This window comes from Pseudophryne corroboree, chromosome 8 (genome assembly GCF_028390025.1).
Source record: "Pseudophryne corroboree isolate aPseCor3 chromosome 8, aPseCor3.hap2, whole genome shotgun sequence".
NCBI lineage: Eukaryota > Metazoa > Chordata > Amphibia > Anura > Myobatrachidae > Pseudophryne > Pseudophryne corroboree.
Window position 1 is genome coordinate 160,181,261 of NC_086451.1, and position 20,461 is coordinate 160,201,721.

At 39.2% G+C, this 20,461-nt stretch overlaps 3 non-coding genes across 3 annotated transcripts; all 3 read left to right on the plus strand.

Annotated features, from left to right (window-relative positions):
- Positions 1-9,157: 9,157 nt before the first annotated feature.
- TRNAS-ACU (transfer RNA serine (anticodon ACU)) lies at positions 9,158-9,231 on the plus strand. Its single transcript has one exon. It is a non-coding gene; the product is annotated as a tRNA-Ser (tRNA).
- Positions 9,232-16,639: 7,408 nt separating this feature from the next.
- Positions 16,640-16,713, plus strand: TRNAY-AUA (transfer RNA tyrosine (anticodon AUA)). Its single transcript has one exon. It is a non-coding gene; the product is annotated as a tRNA-Tyr (tRNA).
- Positions 16,714-17,809: 1,096 nt separating this feature from the next.
- On the plus strand, positions 17,810-17,883 carry TRNAN-AUU (transfer RNA asparagine (anticodon AUU)). The gene has a single exon. It is a non-coding gene; the product is annotated as a tRNA-Asn (tRNA).
- The last annotated feature ends 2,578 nt before the right edge of the window (positions 17,884-20,461 follow it).

The following is a 20,461-nucleotide window of genomic DNA, read 5'->3' on the forward strand; positions in this document are numbered from 1 at the left end:
AAGCACAATTTAGCAGTGGGTTGCAGAGAAAAAGAAATATGCTGGCAAAAAAAATCCAATTGAGTGATTAAACAGCTCTTCATTTTCTGGCTTTATTTTTATGCTAACAAATTTGTTCTCTGAAAAGTGTCCACAAAGCCAAGTCTCTGATTAACACCTTTGTAAGGATGGTTTTTCACCTATTACTAAATTAAACTTGCTTCATTGGAAAGGCAGCAAGATGCATCCTCATTTCAATGTCTACTGAAATAATACAGGTTGACACCAGGAAACATTAACGCCACTGCATCCTTGCTGCTTTCTCATGTGGAAGTCTGTTTAATGTGAAAACAAGGTGATATCTAATTAGCACACAGGTAAGGAATTAAGAACATCTTTATTTAAGGGTGAAAATGTTTCTCACAAAATCGTTGCCCCAATGCATCATTGAAATTCAAGCTGGAAAGATGATTTTAATATATCACTTGTACATTTTGTATTGCTCTTCTGGTGACAATGTAGTTTGTTTTTGTCAATTACCATTTTAATAATAGGGTAAAGAAAATTAAGTGGATTTTTAAAAGAAAACAATACTTTCAATATACTATTAAAACAAATTAAAATGGTAAAAGTTATTGTACTTTAATGAAAAATAAAAGAGCAAAAATATCAATCCCAGTTTTGGATTACTTTAATTAACAAAAAAAATGCATATAGCAGAGGATAGTTTTAATCTGCCTACCTCTGGGTTATGGGCCCAGCATGCTTCCATTGCAATACTCTGCTGCACATGTAAGTGCAAGAGATCCTGAAGCACTCACTCATCATGGGAAAGTACCAATGTGTTTCTTCGTTGGTGGATGGAAGAAACATCTTACAAAAACTCTCCAGATTATTGACTTTTTAAAGTTTTTCTAGGAAACGTTTTAGATGAATGCTTATTAGCCTTTGTCAGTATGTACTTTTGCAAAGTGTCTCTGTGGCACAATCAGTTAGTGTGTACGGCTATAAACCAAAAGGTTGGTGGTTCAATCCCACCTAGGGACGTAATTGACCTTGTTATCAGATTTTGGTGATCTTTAAGTAGACAAGTCAAAATTTCAAATCCCCTCTTATGGTGTAGGGTACCTGGCCTTCTCTGATGTAATCAGAGTTAGATTTGATTCAGTGATTTTATAAAAACAGCTAGGAAGCACAATTTAGCAATGGGTTGCAGAGAAAAAAAATATGCTGGCAGAAAAATCCAATTGAGTGATTAAACAGCTCTTCATTTTCAGCCTTTATTTTTATGCTAACAAATTTGTTCTCTAAAAAGTGTCCACAAAGCCAAGTCTCTGATTAACACCTTTGTAGGGATGGTTTTTCACCTATTACTAAATTAAACTTGCTTCATTGGAAAGGCAGCAAGATGCATCCTCATTTCAATGTCTACTGAAATAATACAGGTTGACACCAGGAAACATTAACGCCACTGCATCCTTGCTGCTTTCTCATGTAGCAGTCTGTTTAATGTGAAAACAAGGTGATATCTAATTAGCACACAGGTAAGGAATTAAGAAAATCTTTATTTAAGGGTGAAGATGTTTCTCACAAAATCGTTGCCGCAATGCATCATTGAAATTCAAGCTGGAAAGATGATTTTAATATATCACTTGTACATTTTGTATTGCTCTTCTGGTGACAATGTAGTTTGTTTTTGTCAATTACCCTTTTAATAATAGGGTAAAGAAAATTAAGTGGATTTTTTAAAGAAAACTATACTGTCAATATACTATTAAAACAAATTAAAATGGTAAAAGTTATTGTACTTTAAGTAAAAATAAAAGAGCAAAAATATCAATCCCAGTTTTGATTACTTTAATTAACAAAAAAAATGCATATAGCAGAGGATAGTTTCAATCTGCCTACCTCTGGGTAATGGGCCCAGCATGCTTCCATTGCAGTACTCTGCTGCACATGTAAGTGCAAGAGATCATGAAGCACTCACTCATCATGGGAAAGTACCAATGTGTTTCTTCATTGGTTGATGGAAGAAACATCTTACAAAAACTCTCCAGATTATTGACTTTTTAAAGTTTTTCTAGGAAACGTTCTAGATGTATGCTTATTAGACTTTGTCAGTATGTACTTTTTGCAAAGTGTCTCTGTGGCGCAATCGGTTAGTGTGTCCGGCTACTAACCAAAAGGTTGGTGGTTCAATTCCAACCAGGGACGTAATTGACCTTGTTATCAGATTTTGGTGATCTTCAAGTAGACAAGTCAAAATTTCAAACCCCCTGTTATGGTGTAGGGTACCTGGCCTTCTCTGATGTAATCAGAGTTAGATTTGATTCAGTGATTTTATAAAAACAGCTAGGAAGCACACTTTAGCAGTGGGTTGCAGAGAAAAAGAAATATGCTGGCAAAAAAAATCCAATTGAGTGATTAAACAGCTCTTCATTTTCTGGCTTTATTTTTATGCTAACAAATTTGTTCTTTGAAAAGTGTCCACAAAGCCAAGTCTCTGATTAACACCTTTGTAGGGATGGTTTTTCACCTATTACTAAATTAAACTTGCTTCATTGGAAAGGCAGCAAGATACATCCTCATTTCAATGTCTACTGAAATAATACAGGTTGACACCAGGAAACATTAACGCCACTGTGTCCTTGCTGCTTTCTCATGTGGAAGTCTGTTTAATGTGAAAACAAGGTGATATCTAATTAGCACACAGGTAAGGAATTAAGAAAATCTTTATTTAAGGGTGAAGATGTTTCTCACAAAATCGTTGCCCCAATGCATCATTGAAATTCAAGCTGGAAAGATGATTTTAATATATCACTTGTACATTTTGTATTGCTCTTCTGGTGACAATGTAGTTTGTTTTTGTCAATTACCATTTTAATAATAGGGTAAAGAAAATTAAGTGGATTTTTGAAAGAAAACAATACTGTCAATATACTATTAAAACAAATTAAAATGGTAAAAGTTATTGTACTTTAAGTAAAAATAAAAGAGCCAAAATATCAATCCCAGTTTTGGATTACTTTAATTAACAAAAAAAAATGCATATAGCAGAGGATAGTTTCAATCTGCCTACCGCTGGGTTATGGGCCCAGCATGCTTCCATTGCTGTACTCTGCTGCACATGTAAGTGCAAGAGATCATGAAGCACTCACTCATCATGGGAAAGTACCAATGTGTTTCTTCGTTGGTTGATGGAAGAAACATCTTACAAAAACTCTCCAGATTATTGACTTTTTAAAGTTTTTCTAGGAAACGTTTTAGATGAATGCTTATTAGCCTTTGTCAGTATGGACTTTCGCAAAGTGTCACTGTGGCGCAATCAGTTAGTGTGCACGGCTATTAACCAAAAGGTTGGTGGTTCAATCCCACCCAGGGACGTAATTGACCTTGTTATCAGATTTTGGTGATCTTTAAGTAGACAAGTCAAAATTTCAAACCCCCTCTTATGGTGTAGGGTACCTGGCCTTCTCTGATGTAATCAGAGTTAGTTTTGATTCAGTGATTTTATAAAAACAGCTAGGAAGCACAATTTAGCAGTGGGTTGCAGAGAAAAAGAAATATGCTGGCAAAAAAATCCAATTGAGTGATTAAACAGCTCTTCATTTTCTGGCTTTATTTTTATGCTAACAAATTTGTTCTCTGAAAAGTGTCCACAAAGCCAAGTCTCTGATTAACACCTTTGTAAGGATGGTTTTTCACCTATTACTAAATTAAACTTGCTTCATTGGAAAGGCAGCAAGATGCATCCTCATTTCAATGTCTACTGAAATAATACAGGTTGACACCAGGAAACATTAACGCCACTGCATCCTTGCTGCTTTCTCATGTGGAAGTCTGTTTAATGTGAAAACAAGGTGATATCTAATTAGCACACACGTAAGGAATTAAGAAAATCTTTATTTAAGGGTGAAAATGTTTCTCACAAAATCGTTGCCCCAATGCATCATTGAAATTCAAGCTGGAAAGATGATTTTAATATATCACTTGTACATTTTGTATTGCTCTTCTGGTGACAATGTAGTTTGTTTTTGTCAATTACCATTTTAATAATAGGGTAAAGAAAATTAAGTGGATTTTTAAAAGAAAACAATACTTTCAATATACTATTAAAACAAATTAAAATGGTAAAAGTTATTGTACTTTAATGAAAAATAAAAGAGCAAAAATATCAATCCCAGTTTTGGATTACTTTAATTAACAAAAAAAATGCATATAGCAGAGGATAGTTTTAATCTGCCTACCTCTGGGTTATGGGCCCAGCATGCTTCCATTGCAATACTCTGCTGCACATGTAAGTGCAAGAGATCCTGAAGCACTCACTCATCATGGGAAAGTACCAATGTGTTTCTTCGTTGGTGGATGGAAGAAACATCTTAAAAAACTCTCCAGATTATTGACTTTTTAAAGTTTTTCTAGGAAACGTTTTAGATGAATGCTTATTAGCCTTTGTCAGTATGTACTTTTGCAAAGTGTCTCTGTGGCGCAATCAGTTAGTGTGTACGGCTATAAACCAAAAGGTTGGTGGTTCCATCCCACCCAGGGACGTAATTGACCTTGTTATCAGATTTTGGTGATCTTTAAGTAGACAAGTCAAAATTTCAAATCCCCTCTTATGGTGTAGGGTACCTGGCCTTCTCTGATGTAATCAGAGTTAGATTTGATTCAGTGATTTTATAAAAACAGCTAGGAAGCACAATTTAGCAATGGGTTGCAGAGAAAAAAAATATGCTGGCAGAAAAATCCAATTGAGTGATTAAACAGCTCTTCATTTTCAGCCTTTATTTTTATGCTAACAAATTTGTTCTCTAAAAAGTGTCCACAAAGCCAAGTCTCTGATTAACACCTTTGTAGGGATGGTTTTTCACCTATAACTAAATTAAACTTGCTTCATTGGAAAGGCAGCAAGATGCATCCTCATTTCAATGTCTACAGAAATAATACAGGTTGACACCAGGAAACATTAACGCCACTGCATCCTTGCTGCTTTCTCATGAAGAAGTCTGTTTAATGTGAAAACAAGGTGATATCTAATTAGCACACAGGTAAGGAATTAAGAAAATCTTTATTTAAGGGTGAAGATGTTTCTCACAAAATCGTTGCCCCAATGCATCATTGAAATTCAAGCAGGAAAGATGATTTTAATATATCACTTGTACATTTTGTATTGCTCTTCTGGTGACAATGTAGTTTGTTTTTGTCAATTACCCTTTTAATAATAGGGTAAAGAAAATTAAGTGGATTTTTTAAAGAAAACTATACTGTCAATATACTATTAAAACAAATTAAAATGGTAAAAGTTATTGTACTTTAAGTAAAAATAAAAGAGCAAAAATATCAATCCCAGTTTTGATTACTTAAATTAACAAAAAAAAATGCATATAGCAAAGGATAGTTTCAATCTGCCTACCTCTGGGTTATGGGCCCAGCATGCTTCCATTGCAGTACTCTGCTGCACATGTAAGTGCAAGAGATCCTGAAGCACTCAGTCATCATGGGAAAGTACCAATGTATTTCTTCGTTGGTTGATGGAAGAAACATCTTACAAAAACTCTCCAGATTATTGACTTTTTAAAGTTTTTCTAGGAAACGTTCTAGATGTATGCTTATTAGCCTTTGTCAGTATGTACTTTTTGCAAAGTGTCTCTGTGGCGCAATCGGTTAGTGTGTCCAGCTACTAACCAAAAGGTTGGTGGTTCAATCCCACCCAGGGACGTAATTGACCTTGTTATCAAGTTTTGGTGATCTTTAAGTAGACAAGTCAACATTTCAAACCCCCTGTTATGGTGTAGGGTACCTGGCCTTCTCTGATGTAATCAGAGTTAGATTTGATTAATTGATTTTATAAAAACAGCTAGGAAGCACAATTTAGCAGTGGGTTGCAGAGAAAAAGAAATATGCTGGCAAAAAAAATCCAATTGAGTGATTAAACAGCTCTTCATTTTCTGGCTTTATTTTTATGCTAACAAATTTGTTCTCTGAAAAGTGTCCACAAAGCCAAGTCTCTGATTAACACCTTTGTAGGGATGGTTTTTCACCTATTACTAAATTAAACTTGCTTCATTGGAAAGGCAGCAAGATGCATCCTCATTTCAATGTCTACTGAAATAATACAGGTTGACACCAGGAAACATTAACGCCACTGCATCCTTGCTGCTTTCTCATGTAGCAGTCTGTTTAATGTGAAAACAAGGTGATATCTAATTAGCACACAGGTAAGGAATTAAGAAAATCTTTATTTAAGGGTGAAGATGTTTCTCACAAAATCGTTGCCCCAATGCATCATTGAAATTCAAGCTGGAAAGATGATTTTAATATATCACTTGTACATTTTGTATTGCTCTTCTGGTGACAATGTAGTTTGTTTTTGTCAATTACCCTTTTAATAATAGGGTAAAGAAAATTAAGTGGATTTTTTAAAGAAAACTATACTGTCAATATACTATTAAAACAAATTAAAATGGTAAAAGTTATTGTACTTTAAGTAAAAATAAAAGAGCAAAAATATCAATCCCAGTTTTGATTACTTTAATTAACAAAAAAAATGCATATAGCAGAGGATAGTTTCAATCTGCCTACCTCTGGGTAATGGGCCCAGCATGCTTCCATTGCAGTACTCTGCTGCACATGTAAGTGCAAGAGATCATGAAGCACTCACTCATCATGGGAAAGTACCAATGTGTTTCTTCATTGGTTGATGGAAGAAACATCTTACAAAAACTCTCCAGATTATTGACTTTTTAAAGTTTTTCTAGGAAACGTTCTAGATGTATGCTTATTAGACTTTGTCAGTATGTACTTTTTGCAAAGTGTCTCTGTGGCGCAATCGGTTAGTGTGTCCGGCTACTAACCAAAAGGTTGGTGGTTCAATTCCAACCAGGGATGTAATTGACCTTGTTATCAGATTTTGGTGATCTTTAAGTAGACAAGTCAAAATTTCAAACCCCCTGTTATGGTGTAGGGTACCTGGCCTTCTCTGATGTAATCAGAGTTAGATTTGATTCAGTGATTTTATAAAAACAGCTAGGAAGCACACTTTAGCAGTGGGTTGCAGAGAAAAAGAAATATGCTGGCAAAAAAATCCAATTGAGTGATTAAACAGCTCTTCATTTTCTGGCTTTATTTTTATGCTAACAAATTTGTTCTTTGAAAAGTGTCCACAAAGCCAAGTCTCTGATTAACACCTTTGTAGGGATGGTTTTTCACCTATTACTAAATTAAACTTGCTTCATTGGAAAGGCAGCAAGATACATCCTCATTTCAATGTCTCAAGATACATCCTCATTTCAATGTCTACTGAAATAATACAGGTTGACACCAGGAAACATTAACGCCACTGTGTCCTCGCTGCTTTCTCATGTGGAAGTCTGTTTAATGTGAAAACAAGGTGATATCTAATTAGCACACAGGTAAGGAATTAAGAAAATCTTTATTTAAGGGTGAAGATGTTTCTCACAAAATCGTTGCCCCAATGCATCATTGAAATTCAAGCTGGAAAGATGATTTTAATATATCACTTGTACATTTTGTATTGCTCTTCTGGTGACAATGTAGTTTGTTTTTGTCAATTACCATTTTAATAATAGGGTAAAGAAAATTAAGTGGATTTTTGAAAGAAAACAATACTGTCAATATACTATTAAAACAAATTAAGATGGTAAAAGTTATTGTACTTTAAGTAAAAATAAAAGAGCCAAAATATCAATCCCAGTTTTGGATTACTTTAATTAACAAAAAAAAATGCATATAGCAGAGGATAGTTTCAATCTGCCTACCGCTGGGTTATGGGCCCAGCATGCTTCCATTGCTGTACTCTGCTGCACATGTAAGTGCAAGAGATCATGAAGCACTCACTCATCATGGGAAAGTACCAATGTGTTTCTTCGTTGGTTGATGGAAGAAACATCTTACAAAAACTCTCCAGATTATTGACTTTTTAAAGTTTTTCTAGGAAACGTTTTAGATGAATGCTTATTAGCCTTTGTCAGTATGGACTTTTGCAAAGTGTCACTGTGGCGCAATCAGTTAGTGTGCACGGCTATTAACCAAAAGGTTGGTGGTTCAATCCCACCCAGGGACGTAATTGACCTTGTTATCAGATTTTGGTGATCTTTAAGTAGACAAGTCAAAATTTCAAACCCCCTCTTATGGTGTAGGGTACCTGGCCTTCTCTGATGTAATCAGAGTTAGATTTGATTCAGTGATTTTATAAAAACAGCTAGGAAGCACAATTTAGCAGTGGGTTGCAGAGAAAAAGAAATATGCTGGCAAAAAAATCCAATTGAGTGATTAAACAGCTCTTCATTTTCTGGCTTTATTTTTATGCTAACAAATTTGTTCTCTGAAAAGTGTCCACAAAGCCAAGTCTCTGATTAACACCTTTGTAAGGATGGTTTTTCACCTATTACTAAATTAAACTTGCTTCATTGGAAAGGCAGCAAGATGCATCCTCATTTCAATGTCTACTGAAATAATACAGGTTGACACCAGGAAACATTAACGCCACTGCATCCTTGCTGCTTTCTCATGTGGAAGTCTGTTTAATGTGAAAACAAGGTGATATCTAATTAGCACACAGGTAAGGAATTAAGAAAATCTTTATTTAAGGGTGAAAATGTTTCTCACAAAATCGTTGCCCCAATGCATCATTGAAATTCAAGCTGGAAAGATGATTTTAATATATCACTTGTACATTTTGTATTGCTCTTCTGGTGACAATGTAGTTTGTTTTTGTCAATTACCATTTTAATAATAGGGTAAAGAAAATTAAGTGGATTTTTAAAAGAAAACAATACTTTCAATATACTATTAAAACAAATTAAAATGGTAAAAGTTATTGTACTTTAAGTAAAAATAAAAGAGCAAAAATATCAATCCCAGTTTTGATTACTTAAATCAACAACAAAAAATGCATATAGCAAAGGATAGTTTCAATCTGCCTACCTCTGGGTTATGGGCCCAGCATGCTTCCATTGCAGTACTCTGCTGCACATGTAAGTGCAAGAGATCCTGAAGCACTCACTCATCATGGGAAAGTACCAATGTGTTTCTTCGTTGGTTGATGGAAGAAACATCTTACAAAAACTCTCCAGATTATTGACTTTTTAAAGTTTTTCTAGGAAACGTTCTAGATGTATGCTTATTAGCCTTTGTCAGTATGTAATTTTTACAAAGTGTCTCTGTGGCGCAATCGGTTAGTGTGTCTGGCTACTAACCGAAAGGTTGGTGGTTCAATCCCACCCAGGGACGTAATTGACATTGTTATCAGATTTTGGTGATCTTTAAGTAGACAAGTCAAAATTTCAAACTCCCTGTTATGGTGTAGGGTACCTGGCCTTCTCTGATGTAATCAGAGTTAGATTTGATTCAGTGATTTTATAAAAACAGATAGGAAGCACAATTTAGCAGTGGGTTGCAGAGAAAAAGAAATATGCTGGCAAAAAAAAAACAATTGAGTGATTTAAACAGCTCTTCATTTTCTGGCTTTATTTTTATGCTAACAAATTTGTTCTCTGAAAAGTGTCCACAAAGCCAAGTCTCTGATTAACACCTTTGTATGGATGGTTTTTCACCTATTACTAAATTAAACTTGCTTCATTGGAAAGGCAGCAAGATGCATCTTCATTTCAATGTCTACTGAAATAATACAGGTTGACACCAGGAAACATTACCGCCACTGCATCCTTGCTGCTTTCTCATGTAGAAGTCTGTTTAATGTGAAAACAAGGTGATATCTAATTAGCACACAGGTAAGGGATTAAGAAAATCTTTATTTAAGGGTGAAAATGTTTCTCACAAAATCGTTGCCCCAATGCATCATTGAAATTCAAGCTGGAAAGATGATTTTTTTTTTTCAAAACAATGTTTATTGAAGAAAGGTAGAGATAGATGTACAAAATTCCATGTCTGGATTCATAGTGGAGAGGTACAAATAACAGAAATACGAGGTAGGTCAGGGTCATACAAGAAAGTCTCGGTATGTGGAAAATACATGCATAATTACATATAGTACATGTAAGAATTTGGTAATAAATGATATCTATAGGATATATTCCACTCCTATTGTCTAGGGTTACCATTTTGCTTAGTGAAATGTGAGATCTGGTATTAAAGAGACATGAAGGTATCTAGTGGAAGTAAAGACTTGTAATAAGCCTCAGTATCTGACCATATAGACCCTTAGCAGCTGAGAGACCACTACAGACAAGGAGAAAGAAAACAGAAAGTGAAGAGATAATAACCCTTCTTCAAATAATTTTCTATTTTATAAAGAAGATTGGTTAGGTAGAAAAATCGAATTCGTATAGATTGTAGAGGGAAGAGAAATGAGAGGAGAAAGAAAGAAAGAGAGGGGGTGGGAGATGGAAGGGAAGGGGGGGGGTGGACAAGACATGAAGACAGGACAACATACAGCATCGTTCTCTAAAGGGAAAACCATACCATAAGGTTGTCAGGTTGGATATATGTCCTGTGGACTGCGATAAGTAGACATTATTTACCGGCTCAACACATTTCAAGCTTAACATAGTTAATAACATTAATCAATCTGTCTATACAAATACCAAGTGGTGGGTTCGAAAATTTTCTGGATTCTGAGCTGAGTGGCATTATCAAAGCTTTGTATAACAGTTTCCCATTTCCTATAGAATCTAGGGGCCCCTGACTCTATATCCGGTACTAGAGCCTGTCGCTCGTAAAATATGTTGTTTAGCAGAGAGGTTCTCATTTCTGTAATAGATGGAGGTTGTCTGTGTAACCAATGGGTGAGGATTAATTTTTTAGCGATAGTGAGGATAACTGTCAGGGCAGGTATAATCTTCTGTTTGTGTGGTCCCAGGTCCCAATCTGAAAAGCAGTAAAATAGACATGCGGTAGGGAGCTTGGTGATTCGAACTGAAAAGATATCATTAACATGGTTTATCAGTTTGTCCCAGAAAGTTCTTATTTTCCTGCAGTCCCAGAAGTTATGATAGTATGTGGCCTCAGCCATCCCACATTTAAAACATCGACCCGTAGAGGCCAGGGTGAAATAGGAATGCTGTTTCGGGGAGATGTAGGCTCTATTTAAGAATTTGAGGTGCGTTTCCTGCAAAGCTGCGGATTTTAAATATTTAAATGTGGGGGACAGTTTGGACATAAGTACCGACATAGCCGGGAAATCAGGTATGTCCCGCTGCCAGCGCGAGTGGAGAGCACTTTGCAAGGGTGTTTTCCCTGAGTCTATGAGAATAGAATATAAATTACGCAGCCTATATCCTATGGTCAGATTAAAACGCAAGAGAGGGGTAAGAGGGTCAATGGCCGTATCAAGGGCCATTCCAGGTGGTAACGACTGTGCAAAATGACGGGATTGGAGGTACATATAAAATTGGGAGTTGGGTAGACCATATCTATCTGATAATGCAGAGAAAGAGTAGAGCTTACCCCCAGGGTCAAAGATATCTCGAATGCACGAGATGCCCTTCTCTTTCCACGTCAAGTAAGCACGGCCGTCCAAACCAGGAGGAAATTGTGGGTTGCCCCAAAAGGTGGTGTAAGGGGAGTTAGAGGAATTCCTGTGCAATCGTTTATTGATAGATTTCCAGGCTTTATAAGTGTCATGAAAGAGTATGTTGGATTTTATATGGGAAGGAATCAGTGAGGTAGGTGCATGAAGGAGAGCAGCTGGGGAGAAAGGATGGAAAAGGTGTTCCTCTATGTTGGGGAGAGTATATACGGAACCACCAGAAAACCAATCCACCATGTATCGATACATAGCTGCATTTGAAAAAGCAGAGATGTCTGGCATCCCAAAACCACCCTCCGGCCTCGGCAGTCGCAAAATATGGCGGGATACCCTAGATTTCTTTTTTGCCCAGATAAATCTTGTAAACAGGGAGTCAAATCGTTGGATATCTGACTTGGAAAGTTGCAAGGGAAGCATTTGGAGGACATAGGATAATTTGGGGAAAATAAAGCTTTTAATAACCACTACCCTACCAGACAATGATAGAGGTAAATCCATCCATCCGTTCAATAATTTCTCCGCCGAGGAGTATATCTGGTGGAAATTAGCAGAGTATAGGGCGTCCAGATTAGGGGGAATCATGATGCCTAAGTATTTAAGTGGAGAGCGGCAAATTGTGAATTGTGTCAGCGTGGGGGATAGAAGGTTTGTGGAGTGACCAGGGCCTAGAGGGAGGAGGCGTGACTTGTCATAGTTCACGCGAAATCCCGAGAAAGAGCTAAAATTATCTATAATGTGCTTTATAGCAGGGATGGAAAATTGGGGGTTAGAGATAAATAAAAGCATGTCATCGGCAAATAGACTGAGTTTCACTTCAGTCGACCCAACACCAATACCAGTATATTCTAGAGACATGCGCAGTGCAGTGGCTAGGGGTTCTATAGCTATAGCAAATAGAAGAGGTGAAAGGGGGCAACCTTGTCTGGTCCCTCTATGGAGGGGGATGGGAGAGGACATATAATTGTTAGAGAGGATTTGAGAGGAAGAGTCATGATAGAGAAGACGTACTGCATGGATGAAGGCCTCCGGGAATCCAAACCTGTGCATGGTGTCAAAAAGGTGATCCCATGTGACTAGGTCAAAAGCCTTCTCAGCATCAAGGGAGAGAAGGGCATAGGGGTTCTGGTCTCCCGAGGTCTCCAACCACTGCATGACAGTCAGTATCTTACGCACATTCACCGTAGAGTGGCGCCCCCAAATAAACCCTGTCTGGTCTTCCTGGATCAGAGAGGGCAAGAGAAGCTTTACCCGGTCTGCCAAGATCTTGGTATATATCTTGTAATCCGTATTCAATAAGGATATAGGTCTATATGAACTGGGAAGCAGGGGGTTTCTCCCTGGTTTATGGAGGATTTTTAGAATCGCAGCGTTGAAGTATAGTGGAGGAGGTGTTCCGGACAACAGCAAGTTGAATAGTTTACAAAGGGGTTTGACCAATTGAGGGGCCAGTATTTTATAGTATTCATTGGTTAGACCGTCAGGTCCAGGGGTTTTGTTTGGTTTCAAACAGTGAATTGCATGGAGCACCTCCTCCTCAGTAATGGGGTTCAGTAGGGGTTGGGATGAGGTAGAAGATAGAGAGGGAAGCGTAAGGGAAGACCAGAAAGAGTGTTGTTGTTGGTAATCAATAGAGGGTTCAGAATATAGTGAGGAATAAAAAGACTGCAGAACCTCAGACACCTGGTCACAATCATGTACCACAGTGCCGTCAGCCCTAGTTAGAGCATGGATAAGTGTTGGGGGATGTTGACCTTTCAGGAGATTTGAAAGCAATCGACTAGATCGATTGCCGAATTTATGAAATCTACATTGAGACATAAATGTTAATTTAGATTCGGTTTGGGTTAAGAGTTTGTCAAAAAGGGATTTCTGTTCATGGTAGAGTTTTCTGGTAATTGGGGTGGGGGACTGCGTGAACGCTTGGTAGGCGTCAGTAAGTTTAGATTGAGCATCAAGGTACAGAGCTTGTGTGTCTTTCTTATGTTTGGAGGTGAAGGAGATGATAGCACCTCTTAGTACTGTCTTAGACGTCTGCCAGAACAGGAGCGGTGATTCCTTCTCTGCAGTTATATTACAATGTGTGAAGTCAGCCCATGATGCCTCCAGCATATTTCTAAATTGAATGGAATTGGTCAGGTGGGATGGGAAGCGCCATTGTCTGACAGGGCCTCTATTGGGGAAGGTGGCGAGAGCCATCCAGCAGACCGCATGATCCGACAAGGACACCGGTTCAATTTCAGAAGTTTGCACCCTGGTAAACATAGAAGCCGAGATGAGCAGATAATCGATTCTCGACAGTGTACCATGAGCAGCCGATAAACAAGTGTATTCACGGTCGACCGGATGACAGGCTCGCCACACGTCCACCAAGTGCAGCTGTGACATTAGATATGGTAAACCATATTTGGGAGTATAACGGCTAGATCTGGATTTGGTGTTCCTATCAAGAGCATTGGATACAGTAGAGTTAAAGTCACCTGCGAGTATCACCTGTTTATGAGAGTGTGGGTGCAGTTTAGCGGCAATGGACAGAAAAAAGGGTTGGGGATCGATATTGGGGGCGTATACATTACACAGTAGAAAGCGTGAGTCATCTAGAGTGGCGTCTACAATGAGGTATCTGCCTTCAGTATCAGATTGGGAGGAGTGAAGGTCTACTTGGACGGAGCGTCTAATCAAAATGAGTACCCCACGGGCCTTGGCAGTAAATGGGGCGGACGCCAGCACTCTCCAGCCCAGGCAATTGAGCTTGTCAATCTCAGGGGGAAGGAGATGAGACTCCTGGAGGAATGCAACATCTACATGTAGTTTAGATAAGTAAAGTAAGATTTTCTTCCTCTTTATGGGGGAGTGGAAGCCACCTACATTATATGTGCAAATTTTTAAACTGGTCATCATTCTGCTGAAGAAAGGTATGGTTCATGGCAATAAATAAAACCGATAATATCATATCTACAAAATACATTGCTATCATGGACACAGAAAACCAACAGGACAAGACACAGAGAGGAGAGAACAATGGGTAGAAAAAGTGGGGGAAAGTAAAGCAAAGGATCCAGAAAAGAATGGATCAAAGGATTAGCATCAAAAGTGCACTTCAGGTACAAAGATAATCTAAATTGACCTATAGTTCGCCAATTGGAGAACCAGATAAGAACTCCAGGCTTGCCCCAGCCCTGGTACTGAGAAATAATAAGCATAGCTTATATATGGCATAAACAAAACATAACTTAGAATAATATGTGGAAAACTTTAGGTGGAAGGCGCCTTAAAAGAAGGATCCCATTCAGAATGGGATTAATGATGAAATGGCACCCGCCATAGCATTTACGCCGGTAAGAGAGGCGTCTCCTCCCACCAATAATTTCAAGAACTTCTAGCGATTAACAGCTATAACATAAACAGATATATCAAAGTAATAGAGTAATCGCCAGTAAAGGAGGAGATAACCACGCTAAGGAATTTTATAGCCGTGGTTAGCAGTCAGGAGTCGAGTCCGTTGAGGGCTGGCGCAGTGAGGAACGGCCGTTCTCCTCTTCCAGTAGATATGCTTCCGCATCAGCCACGGTGGAGAAGTCTGTAAATGAAGATCCTTTGAACAGGCGTAATCGTGCTGGGTATATAAGAGCGAATTTTCTATTTGCTTTTGCTAGGCGGGAACAAAGTGGGGTGAATTCACGTCGTGCCCTGGCCACCTCTGCCGAATAATCTTGGAAGATAAAAATCTTCACATCGTTCCATTGTAAGTTCCGCTTACGGCGAGACGCAGACCAGATGGTGTCTTTGTGGATGTAATTTAGACAACGGAAAATAACAGCTCGGGGTTGGGAATCCTGCGTAGGCCTTGCAGGACCAATGCGATGGGCCCTCTCCACAATCATACCCGTGCAGGAATCTTGGATATCAAGCAGATCTGGCAGCGTGTCTTGTATGAAGGAAAGGAGTGCTGGCCCTTTAAGGGCTTCGGGTAGCCCAACAACCCTCAGATTATTTCGGCGTGATCTATTCTCGAGATCGTCGACCTTATTAAGAAGCTGGTAATGGGATTTCTGAAGAAAGGCGCACTGTTCCTTTAAATCGGCAACGTCATGAAATGTCTCCCCAAGGCGCTGTTCATTAGCCTGCACCCGTTTGGAAAGCTGTTTAAACTGTGATTTGATGTCATGCACTGCCTGTGTGACTTTGGCAGCATGAGATTCCATAATAGGATTAATGGAGTCCTGAATTGCCTTTACCATGTCAGAGTATGTAATTGGGCCCTCAGCCTGCTCTGTAGTCTTATTAGACTTCTGTGTAGAGGGGGCAGCATGTACAGGGAGAGCTGTGTTCACAGAGGAGTCAGAGGAGGAATGTAACTCACGATCTGTGTGTATTTGCTGCTGCTGCGGATGTGTCTGCTGTCCGGCGGCCATCTTGGATTCCCCTTTCGTTTTTGCAGGACGTTGTTTGAGGGGCTTAGCCGCTTCTGGGGCGGCCAGGAAGCGCTCCATCAGGTGCCAGAGGTGTTCCCACAGGCAGGTGAGCGGTTCTGGAGCGGGCTGTAACGCTATGTGCAGCGTACGGGCTAGCGCGGGCTGGGGCGGCACACGGAGCTCACACTGCTGCTGCTGCATGCATCGGCGCCGTACCCGGAAGTCTGGAAAGATGATTTTAATATATCACTTGTACATTTTGTATTGCTCTTCTGGTGACAATGTAGTTTGTTTTTGTCAATTACCATTTTATTAATAGGGTAAAGAAAATTAAGTGGATTTTTTAAAGAAAACTATACTGTCAATATACTATTAAAACAAATTTAAATGGTAAAAGTTATTGTACTTTAAGTAAAAATAAAAGAGCCAAAATATCAATCCCAGTTTTGGATTACTTTAATTAACAAAAAAAAATGCATATAGCAGAGGATAGTTTCAATCTGCCTACCGCTGGGTTATGGGCCCAGCATGCTTCCATTGCTGTACTCTGCTGCACATGTAAGTGCAAGAGATCCTGAAGCACTCACTCATCATGGGAAAGTACCAATGTGTTTCTTCGTTGGTTGATGGAAGAAACATCTTACAAAAACTCTCCAGATTATTGACTTTTTAAAGTTTTTCTAGGAAACGTTTTAGATGAATGCTTATTAGCCTTTGTCAGTATAGTCTTTTGCAAAGTGTCTCTGTGGCGCAATCGGTTAGTGTGTATGGCTATAAACCAAAAGGTTGGTGGTTCAATCCCACCCAGGGACGTAATTGACCTTGTTATCAGATTTTGGTGATCTTTAAGTAGACAAGTCAAAATTTCAAACCCCCTCTTATGGTGTAGGGTACCTGGCCTTCTCTGATGTAATCAGAGTTAGATTTGATTCAGTGATTTTATAAAAACAGCTAGGAAGCACAATTTAGCAGTGGGTTGCAGAGAAAAAGAAATATGCTGGTAAAAAAATCCAATTGAGTGATTAAACAGCTCTTAATTTTCTGGCTTTATTTTTATGCTAACAAATTTGTTCTCTGAAAAGTGTCCACAAAGCCAAGTCTCTGATTAACACCTTTGTAGGGATGGTTTTTCACCTATTACTAAATTAAATTTGCTTCATTGGAAAGGCAGCAAGATGCATCCTCATTTCAATGTCTACTGAAATAATACGGGTTGACACCAGGAAACATTAACGCCACTGCATCCTTGCTGCTTTCTCATGTGGAAGTCTGTTTAATGTGAAAACAAGGTGATATCTAATTAGCACACAGGTAAGGAATTAAGAAAATCTTTATTTAAGGGTGAAGATGTTGCTAACAAAATCGTTGCCCCAATGCATCATTGAAATTCAAGCTGGAAAGATGATTTTAATATATCACTTGTACATTTTGTATTGCTCTTCTGGTGACAATGTAGTTTGTTTTTGTCAATTACCATTTTAATAATAGGGTAAAGAAAATTAAGTGGATTTTTGAAAGAAAACAATACTGTCAATATACTATTAAAACAAATTAAAATGGTAAAAGTTATTGTACTTTAAGTAAAAATAAAAGAACCAAAATATCAATCCCAGTTTTGGATTACTTTAATTAACAAAAAAAAATGCATATAGCAGAGGATAGTTTCAATCTGCCTACCTCTGGGTTATGGGCCCAGCATGCTTCCATTGCAGTACTCTGCTGCACATGTAAGTGCAATAGATCATGAAGCACTCACTCATCATGGGAAAGTACCAATGTGTTTCTTCATTGGTTGATGGAAGAAACATCTTACAAAAACTCTCCAGATTATTGACTTTTTAAAGTTTTTCTAGGAAACGTTCTAGATAAATGCTTATTAGCCTTTGTCAGTATGTACTTTTTGCAAAGTGTCTCTGTGGCGCAATCGGTTAGTGTGTTTGGCTATTAACCAAAAGGTTGGTGGTTCAATCCCACCCAGGGACGTAATTGACCTTGTGATCAGATTTTGGTGATCTTTAAGTAGACAAGTCAAAATTTCAAACCCCCTGTTATGGTGTAGGGTACCTGGCCTTCTCTGATGTAATCAGAGTTAGATTTGATTCAGTGATTTTATAAAAACAGCTAGGAAGCACAATTTAGCAGTGGGTTGCAGAGAAAAAGAAATATGCTGGCAAAAAAATCCAATTGAGTGATTAAACAGCTCTTCATTTTCTGGCTTTACTTTTATGCTAACAAAGTTGTTCTCTGAAAAGTGTCCACAAAGCCAAGTCTCTGATTAACACCTTTGTAGGGATGGTTTTTCACCTATTACTAAATAAAACTTGCTTCATTGGAAAGGCAGCAAGAAACACTAGACTAATTGGAGGTGCGCCCTAAAGCAAATTACAATGTTAGGATTAGGGGGTTCGGAAAGACCTCTAGTGTATACTGTCACGATCCGGGTATCTGGACGCCATAACTTACCTTTCAGATGCCTCCTAAGGCTGGCTCAGCGCTCCAGGACCGGATCCCATCTGTTATTCTGATGTCCCCATTCCTGCCTCCTCTCCTGTCACTCTGAGACGCTGTCACAGCGGCGCCATGTTACATCTTGATTGGCATCTCCCGCGGCCTCCGCCGCCGTCCCTGAGTTTCTGCATGCAGGATGTCAGAGTGGCGCTTATGTCAGCCGCGGCCTCCGCTGTTGCCCGCGTGGTTCAAATGTGCACTCATCAGTCTGGCGTCTCCTGTTTACTGTTGCCGGCGCCGCCATTGCTGTTAAAGTTCCCACATGGATTATCAAACCAATCTTCCCTCCAAGTGTCTGCATGGGCGCAGCCATGTTGGATTCTGTCACCTGTTCATTTCCACCAATCCGCTGTTTCCATTGTAATCTGCATAATTGCCTAGCCAATCCCTTCCTTGCTGCAGGTATAAGTATTCTGTGCCTGAGCAAGGAAGGCGTCAGTGATTTGGTTGTCAAACCTAGTTCCAGTTTGTCTCTCTCCCGTGGTTGTTTTCCAGGTTCCAGTTACCATCTCCAAACCTCCACTAAAGAGACCCGCTCTAGTCTACCACCTGCGGTGCAGCCTGACTCTCCAGTCCTCTGGGACTCATCTGTTTCCAGTTACAGATTTACCTGCTTCCAGCCTAGCTTCCAGCAGAGATCAGCTCTTCTTAAAGTGCCGGTATCATTTCCGCAGATTACCCCTCACCACCGGCACTATTATTTCACCGCTCTCAAACTCCATATATCAATCATATTTCATCGCTCTCAAGCTTCATTTATTATTTGGCTGGTTCCATCCAGCAATCCACTCCGTGCTTACATCAGTCTGGTTTCAGCCAGTACCCGCAGCAGCCATTTTATCCACAGCAGCCCAGCTTTTCCTGGAGCACCAGCTAGTATGATCCTGGGCTATCTCCATTGCTACAGTCGGGCCTGGTAAGGACTTTCCAACTAGAAGATAATAAGAACTGTCTCATACTACCAGAGCCCTGTGGTCCTTGTCCTCCTGTAGTACCCAGGAACTGTATTATTTCTCTGCTGATTTTATGTTTCTCTTTTATTACTGCTGTGATGCATGGAGTTTGTCAAAATAAACATCATTGACTTTTATCCTGGTTGTCGTGGGCACGCCTTCGGGCAATTCTTCTACATTTAACTTACATGTCCAGGGGTCTGATACAACCTCCCAGGTTCCACTACACCTCAGCCCCTACAACTGAGGCTGCCTCCAGTCAGCTCAGGCCCTCAGTTGTGACATATACACTGTATATACATTTTAAGATAGGAAGGTACAAATTACATATTCACATTGCATCTATGGGCTGGATTCAAATGTCCCTTTCCTCCCTCAATCGTGCCCGTCAGCAGCTATTCTATTCTATATAAGGAGCCACGAGTCGCCGCCATTTTCACTTGTGCATTGGAGATGATAGGGAGAGGACGTGCAGCGTTTTCTCAGTTTCTGTGTTCAGTGTGCTGCAAATATCTGTGCTCAGTGTGCTTGCAAATATCTGTGCTCAGTGTGCTGAAAATATCTACGTTCTCTGCCTGAAAAATGCTCCATATCTGTGCTGCATTGTATTATATAGTATGAGGACAGGGCAAAATTTTGCTGACCACCAGTATATAATATATAGCAGTACGGTACAGTAGGCCACTGCTCTACCTACCTCTGTGTCGTCAAGTATACTATCCATCCATACCTGTGGTGTATTTTAGTAGTTGTGCGCAGTATATATAGTAGGAGGACAGGGCAGAATTTTGCTGACCACCAGTATATAATATATAGCAATACGGTACAGTAGGCCACTGCTCTACCTACCTCTGTGTCGTCAAGTATACTATCCATCCATACCTGTGGTGTATTTTAGTAGTTGTGCGCACTATATATAGTAGGAGGACAGTGCAAAATTTTGCTGACCACCAGACTTCTACTTAAGTCCAATGGTGTAGGATGTGCAAAGCTGTTTGGCTGTGCATTTATTGATCTAAGCATGCATTTTTATCAAAGCGTGATAAAATTGACACATAACGCAGCGTTCAATCAGCGTTAATTTATCTTCAGCTGATATC